At 39.6% G+C, this 8,886-nt stretch overlaps 1 pseudogene; it reads right to left on the bottom strand.

The window, feature by feature from the left end:
- Positions 1-562: 562 nt before the first annotated feature.
- Positions 563-664, bottom strand: LOC120099027 (small nucleolar RNA SNORA17; annotated as a pseudogene).
- Between the last annotated feature and the right edge of the window lie 8,222 nt (positions 665-8,886).

The raw sequence follows: 8,886 nt of genomic DNA, 5'->3' as shown, positions 1-8,886 counted from the left end.
TTGGTTTAAAAAATATATTATGGCCTATAGCTGAGGTAAGGGAGAAAAGGTGAGATGGCCAGGCAGAGATAAGCTCTGGGAGATGAATCAGGGAAGGATGTTTTGAGGTGGAAAGAAGAGGTGCTCGGACACATCAAGTGGCAGCATGCCATGAAGCAGAGTCTGCTCACCCAAATCCCCACTACCAGAGTAAGCTCTACTGTGTTGCCCAGACAAGGTTCAGGGTCTGATCTCCCAAGTGCTGCAGGAGGTGAAAGGAAGGTACAGCTCTCCTTTTTTCCTGATCTGTGTAGGGACAGCTTTCCTACCCACTACTTCTTCAGGCTCCATGGTACTGACTTGTGGGCTCACTTTTTCCCTGGTGCTATAAGCGTAGCCCCATGTAGGAGTCAAGGGAGGAGGTGTCAGGGTTTGTCTTATCCCATCTCTGGTTCAGAATTGCCCTGGCATTCTGCCTAGACCTACATAGCACTGGACTGTTGGTCCTCTTAGCATAGCTCGTTGTTCTGATCCTTTGGTACATAGTGGGTAGTTAGTTGTCCCAGGCTTGCTTGTTTCCGGGAGTATTAGTCTACTAATCATTCCAATGTTCACAGGTCAGAAGACAGAGAATAGACAGAGCATCTCTCTTCTCTGTCACACCTACAATGCCTCTAGGAGAAGGATTTGTTGTTTTTTTTTGTTGTTGTTGTTGTTTTTATTGTTTTTTTAATTTTTTTTTTTGCGCAATCAATATTTACACACATTTGCTTTTCAAGGATTCTATTTTCTCTGGGCACTACTGAGTTTCAGACCAGTCACTTAGGCTCAACTTACATGCTTTGACTTTTTTTTTTGTCCCCCATACTGAATAACCTCAAATTCTCATATTCTCAATGCTGCCAGTTGAATTTTCTTATTGAGTCTAGCAAAGCACATGTCTTATTTCATATATTGTAACTTTAACCACAGAAATTCTGTTTGGTTCATTTAAAGGAATTCTTATCATTTTAGTATTATTCTCTATATTGTAAAATCCTATTCTCATGATTTCTTTTATTTTGAATATGTTCATCTCCAAAGATATTTATAGTATAAAATGATGGTTTTACAGTATTGGTCCAGTGGGTCAAAGCATCAGGCTGTTAGCCATCAGTTTCTGTTGACAGTTGCCTTGTGAAGTTCAGATCATCACGCTTATTATGTCTCATTTGTTTTTATAATTCCTGTAAATGCTTTTAAAAGTTATAAACTCTTCAGTCACTAAGCCTGTCTTGGAAAACCAGTTGTCACCTATCTTTTAACAGTTATTTCCTTACATACCATGAATTGGTAATGGTCTATATGGTAAGGGACTGTACGTATGTCATGAGAGATACATGTGTACTGCTTGTGTATGTCATTAGTGCTTAAGCATTTTATAAATTGGTTTCATTTTTCATTTTCTTCTAGCATTTGAGCTCAAATCTACCAAGGTCTGGGCCAGCAGTATTTCCAGATCACATTCAGACAATATATAGAATTCTATCTTAATCAGTCTTCCTAATCCCAAGGAATATGTCAAGTGTTCCCAAATTCCCAAGAAATCTCATTTTCAAGGTATACGTTAATGAATATTGTACTCTTAAGAAAAGATGCCTTCGGGGCTGGAGAGATGGCTCAGGGGTTAAGAGCACTGACTGCTCTTCCAGAGGTCCTGAGTTCAACTCCCAGCAACCACATGGTGGCTCACAGTCATCTGTAATGGGGCTAATGCCCTCTTCTGGTGTGTCTGAAGATAGCTACAGTGTATGCATATACATAAAATAATAAATAAATCTTTAAAAAAGAGAATAGATGCCTTCGTAGAATTTTAATATGTGACATTATTTTAAGAGAGAACACTTGTAGATAGATACCATCACTGAATATTAAGTGAGATTAGGCTAAATTGCAGTTGACTGCTGATCCAAATGTGATTATGAGAGTGATTTGTGGAACACAGACATACAGAGTAGGACATGGGCAAAAGAGCAAACAGTAATTGGAGTAATGCAATCACAAGCCAAGGAATAGTCTGGTGTGTTCAAAATCATGAAGGAGTCTAATGAGGGAGCAAACTTTGATAGTGGGGCTCTGATATGGGTTTGGACTTTACTCCAGAATTATCAGTAAATAAATAAAAGGGTTATTTTTCTGTAAAAAGTTTTTGGTATTTTGTTTCACAGGCCTTAGGAAACTATAATGATATGTAAATCTTCCCTTAAAAAGTAGGGTAAAAACCAGAGCTTCCAGGGACTAAGCCACTACCCAAAGACTATACATGGACTGACCCTGGACTCCAACCTCATAGGTAGCAATGAATAGCCTCGTAAGAGCACCAGTGGAAGGGGAAGCCCTTGGTCCTGCTAAGACTGAACCCCCAGTGAACGTGATTATTGGGGTGAGGGCAGTAATGGGGTGAGGATGGGGAGGGGATCACCCATATTGAAGGGGAGTGGGAGGGGTTGGGGGATGTTGGCCCAGAAACCGGGAAAGGTAATAACAATCGAAATGTAAACAAGGAATACTCAATTTAATAAAGATGAAAAAAATATAGTTAAAAAAAGAATCAACAATAAAAAAAAGATGCTAACAAAAAAAATTAGGGTAAACAGTTTTGTTTGTACCAACTAGCTATATGGCTTTAAAAATATAATTGTGCATAATTACTTTAAAAACATACTTGAATACACACCCTTTCATGCAAAGAAATATCCCAAATTGTCCAGAACAAGCAAAACTGTCCCTCAGGCTATCCCACTGTCACAGCCACCAACACCAGAGGCATCCTTTCTCTGAGAACCCACTATCAACACAGGCCAGTAAAGTAGGGAGGTAATCATGACTTTCCTTCCTGTTCTATGATTCCATATCCTCCATGTTATTCGTAGCCATGTAAGTGATCACCTATAGGGGCCAGTTTTACCTCTCTTCACCCATTTCTTGGGGACTTCATACAAACTCAAAACAGACCTACTTTTCCTTACTCCTGTGGACCCCCAATCCTGTTTCCTATTCTAGTTCCCATCTAGATAGTTTCCTATCTCCATCGTTTATATCAGTTCCAAAAACTTAGAAACACATTTTACACTTGGCAGGAAACAAAAGTACTCCATGATGGGCAACTATATTCTCCTAATTCCAGAGATGGCAAAAGAACCAAGAACAAAAAACAAAACAAACAAACAAACAAAGAAAACCCAACAAACAACAACAACGAAAACCCATTCAACAAGACTAGACCAAATCTCAACTCCTAGTGTTTTAATCATCCTATACCCCCATGTACATATGCCAACAATAAATCAAAATCAGCAAAAGCCACAGCAATATGTCTACTCTAGAGCCCAGCAAGCACATAACTCTAAGCTCTGAGAAATGTAATATAATGGACACACAAGCTAGCTGTTATGAATATGATCAAGGGCCTAAAAGAAATTAATAAATCTATTAATAAAATCTATAAAAACACAAACAGTGAAAAGAAATGAAGAAAAATTTCCAAGACAAAAAGTGGAAATAGAATCCAAACAGAAAATCCAAAGTAAAAATACATTGGAAAATAAAAGTTTAGAATCTTGAATAGGAGCCTTTGAGTCTAGCCTCACCAACAGAATATTAGAGATGCAAGACATATATCAGAACCTGAAGGCACGATATAAGGCATAGATATCTCAGTCAAAGAAAATGTTAAGTCTTAAAAAAATAGAAAAGAAACAAACACAGGCACAAACATCAAGGAAATCTAGGACACTATGAAAAGAGAAAATCTAAGAGTAATAGAAATACAGGAAGAAACCCAGATCAAAGAAGCAGAATGTATTTTCAATAACATCATAGGAGAAAATTTCCCAAAAGAAGGAAGTGTCTGTCAAAGTAGCAAAGAAGCATAGAGTGCCAAATAGGCTGAAGCCTAAAAATATACCCCATGACACATAATGATCAAAATGGTAAATGTACACAACAAAGAAAGAATACTAAAAGCTGTGAGGTGACTAAGAGGAAATAACAAAGAAAGATAGATCTATCAGAATAGTAAATCACTTTTTAATAGAGATTCTAAGAGCCACAAGAGCTTGTGTGGATATTCCACCACTTCTGAGAAAATATAGATGCTATCTCAGTCTATTATATGTAGAAAACCTTAAAATGACAATGAATGAGAAACAAAGATATTCAAAGTGAAATCAAATTATGTGATATCTATGAATCAAATTCCACAGAAGGCACTTGAAGGAAAACTTTAACATGAAGAGGTTAACCACACCCAAAACAAAAATTAAATTATAGAATATCAGCAAATCAGAGAGATGGGAATCACACGTCACTAAAGCAAAATCACAGGAAATAAACAATGTTCACTGATAACTGTCAAAATCAATAGTTTCAGTTCCTCCATAAAGAGACACAAGTTAAAACATTGGATTCTAGCTGGTTGCTGCCGCCGCAGAGAGCCCCTGGGCAGCACCCCATGAGCGAACCTGAGCCTCGGGACCACAGGTAAGACCAAATTTTCTGCTGCAAGAAAGCTGCCTGGTGAGCTTGGGACACACGGAAGCAGAATTTCTCTAGGACCGGGCACGTTCTGTGTTTACCGGAAGTCCCACACCCGCGGATCCCGGCCCGCAGCAGCTCTCTGCTCCCAGACCCTGTGAGAGAGAGACCCAACCGCCTGGTCAGGTGGGCACTCCTGAGGCTGCAGAGCAGAAGAGACCACCAACTCTGCTCACCCCTGCCCACATCCCTGGCCCAAGAGGAAACTGTATAAGGCCTCTGGGCTCCCGTGGGGGAGGGCCCAGAAGCGGCAGGACCCCTGCCTGAGACACCACCTGAACCTGAAAGAAACAGACCAGATAAACAGTTCTCTGCACCCAAATCCCGTGGGAGGGAGAGCTAAACCTTCAGAGAGGCAGACAAGCCTGGGAAACCAGAAGAGACTGCTCCCTGCACACACATCTCGGACGCCAGAGGAAAAAGCCAAAGACCATCTGGAACCCTGGTGCACTGAAGCTCCCGGAAGGGGCGGCACAGGTCTTCCTGGTTGCTGCCGCTGCAGAGAGCCCCTGGGCAGCACCCCGCGAGCGAACCTGAGCCTCGGGACCACAGGTAAGACCAAATTTTCTGCTGCAAGAAAGCTGCCTGGTGAACTCAAGACACAGGCCCACAGGAACAGCTGAAGACCTATAGAGAGGAAAAACTACATGCCCGAAAGCAGAACACACTGTCCCCATAACTGACTGAAAGAGAGGAAAACAGGTCTACAGCACTCCTGACACACAGGCTTATAGGACAGTCTAGCCACTGTCAGAAATAGCAGAACAAAGTAACACTAGAGATAATCTGATGGCGAGAGGCAAGCGCAGAAACCCAAGCAACAGAAACCAAGACTACATGCCATCATCGGAGCCCAATTCTCCCACCAAAACAAACATGGAATATCCAAACACACCAGAAAAGCAAGATCTAGTTTCAAAATCATATTTGATCATGATGCTGGAGGACTTCAAGAAAGACATGAACACACTTAGGGAAACACAGGAAAACATTAAAAACAAGTAGAAGCCTACAGAGAGGAATCGCAAAAATCCCTGAAAGAATTCCAGGAAAACACAATCAAACAGTTGAAGGAATTAAAAATGGAAATAGAAGCAATCAAGAAAGAACACATGGAAACAACCCTGGATATAGAAAACCAAAAGAAGAGACAAGGAGCTGTAGATACAAGCTTCACCAACAGAATACAAGAGATGGAAGAGAGAATCTCAGGAGCAGAAGATTCCATAGAAATCATTGACTCAACTGTCAAAGATAATGTAAAGCGGAAAAAGCTACTGGTCCAAAACATACAGGAAATCCAGGACTCAATGAGAAGATCAAACCTAAGGATAATAGGTATAGAAGAGAGTGAAGACTCCCAGCCCAAAGGACCAGTAAATATCTTCAACAAAATCATAGAAGAAAACTTCCCTAACCTAAAAAAAGAGATACCCATAGACATACAAGAAGCCTACAGAACTCCAAATAGATTGGACCAGAAAAGAAACACCTCCCGTCACATAATTGTCAAAACACCAACCGCACAAAATAAAGAAAGAATATTAAAAGCAGTAAGGGAAAAAGGTCAAGTAACATATAAAGGGAGACCTATCAGAATCACACCAGACTTCTCGCCAGAAACTATGAAAGCCAGAAGATCCTGGACTGATGTCATACAGACCCTAAGAGAACACAAATGCCAGCCCAGGTTACTGTATCCAGCAAAACTCTCAATTAACATTGATGGAGAAACCAAGATATTCCATGACAAAACCAAATTTACACAATATCTTTCTACAAATCCAGCACTACAAAGGATAATAAATGGTAAAGCCCAACATAAGGAGGCAAGCTATACCCTAGAAGAAGCAAGAAACTAATCGTCTTGGCAACAAAACAAAGAGAATGAAAGCACACAAACATAACCTCACATCCAAATATGAATATAACGGGAAGCAATAATCACTATTCCTTAATATCTCTCAATATCAATGGCCTCAACTCCCCAAAAAAAAGACATAGATTAACAAACTGGATACACAACGAGGACCCTGCATTCTGCTGCCTACAGGAAACACACCTCAGACACAAAGACAGACACTACCTCAGAGTGAAAGGCTGGAAAACAACTTTCCAAGCAAATGGTCAGAAGAAGCAAGCTGGAGTAGCCATTCTAAAATCAAATAAAATCAATTTCCAACTAAAAGTCATCAAAAAAGATAAGGAAGGACACTTCATATTCATCAAAGGAAAAATCCACCAAGATGAACTCTCAATCCTAAATATCTATGCCCCAAATACAAGGGCACCTACATACGTAAAAGAAACCTTACTAAAGCTCAAAACACACATTGCACCTCACACAATAATAGTGGGAGATTTCAACACCCCACTCTCATCAATGGACAGATCATGGAAACAGAAATTAAACAGTGATGTCGACAGACTAAGAGAAGTCATGAGCCAAATGGACTTAACGGATATTTATAGAACATTCTATCCTAAAGCAAAAGGATATACCTTCTTCTCAGCTCCTCATGGTACTTTCTCCAAAATTGACCATATAATTGGTCAAAAAACGGGCCTCAACAGGTACAGAAAGATAGATAATCCCATGCGTGCTATCGGACCACTACGGCCTAAAACTGGTCTTCAATAACAATAAGGGAAGAATGCCCACATATACGTGGAAATTGAACAATGCTCTACTCAATGATAACCTGGTCAAGGAAGAAATAAAGAAAGAAATTAAAAACTTTTTAGAATTTAATGAAAATTAAGATACAACATACTCAAACTTATGGGACACAATGAAAGCTGTGGTAAGAGGAAAACTCATAGCGCTGAGTGCCTGCAGAAAGAAACAGGAAAGAGCAGATGTCAGCAGCTTGACAGCACACCTAAAAGCTCTAGAACAAAAAGAAGCAAATACACCCAGGAGGAGTAGAAGGAAGGAAATAATCAAACTCAGAGCTGAAAGCAACCAAGTAGAAACAAAGGACCATAGAAAGAATCAACAGAACCAAAACTTGGTTCTTTGAGAAAATCAACAAGATAGATAAACCCTTAGCCAGACTAACGAGAGGACACAGAGAGTGCGTCCAAATTAACAAAATCAGAAATGAAAAGGGAGACATAACTACAGATTCAGAGGAAATTCAAAAAATCATCAGATCTTACTATAAAAACCTATATTCAACAAAATTTGAAAATCTTCAGGAAATGGACAATTTCCTAGACAGATACCAGGTATCGAAGTTAAATCAGGAACAGATAGACCAGTTAAACAACCCCATAACTCCTAAGGAAATAGAAGCAGTCATTAAAGGTCTCCCAACAAAATAGAGCCCAGGTCCAGACGGGTTTAGTGCAGAATTCTATCAAACCTTCATAGAAGACCTCATACCAATATTATCCAAACTATTCCACAAAATTGAAACAGATGGAGCCCTACCGAATTCCTTCTACGAAGCCACAATTACTCTTATACCTAAACCACACAAAGACACAACAAAGAAAGAGAACTTCAGACCAATTTCCCTTATGAATATCGACGCAAAAATACTCAATAAAATTCTGGCAAACCGAATTCAAGAGCACATCAAAACAATCATCCACCATGATCAAGTAGGCTTCATCCCAGGCATGCAGGGATGGTTTAATATACGGAAAACCATCAACGTGATCCATTATATAAACAAACTGAAAGAACAGAACCACATGATCATTTCATTAGATGCTGAGAAAGCATTTGACAAAATTCAACACCCCTTCATGATAAAAGTCCTGGAAAAATAGGAATTCAAGGCCCATACCTAAACATAGTAAAAGCCATATACAGCAAACCAGTTGCTAACATTAAACTAAATGGAGAGAAACTTGAAGCAATCCCACTAAAATCAGGGACTAGACAAGGCTGCCCACTCTCTCCCTACTTATTCAATATAGTTCTTGAAGTTCTAGCCAGAGCAATCAGACAAAAAAGGAGATCAAAGGGATACAGATCGGAAAAGAAGAGGTCAAAATATCACTATTTGCAGATGACATGATAGTATATTTAAGTGATCCCAAAAGTTCCACCAGAGAACTACTAAAGCTGATAAACAACTTCAGCAAACTGGCTGGGTATAAAATTAACTCAAATAAATCAGTTGCCTTCCTCTATACAAAAGAGAAACAAGCCGAGAAAGAAATTAGGGAAACGACACCCTTCATAATAGACCCAAATAATATAAAGTACCTAGGTGTGACTTTAACCAAGCAAGTAAAAGATCTGTACAATAAGAACTTCAAGACACTGAGGAAAGAAATTGAAGAAGACCTCAGAAGATGGAAAGATCTCCCATGCTC

The sequence above is a fragment of the Rattus norvegicus genome, chromosome 20 (assembly GCF_021556685.1).
Source record: "Rattus norvegicus strain SHRSP/BbbUtx chromosome 20, alternate assembly SHRSP_T2T, whole genome shotgun sequence".
Taxonomy (NCBI): Eukaryota; Metazoa; Chordata; class Mammalia; order Rodentia; family Muridae; genus Rattus; species Rattus norvegicus.
This window is presented reverse-complemented; position numbering and strand designations above follow the sequence as displayed.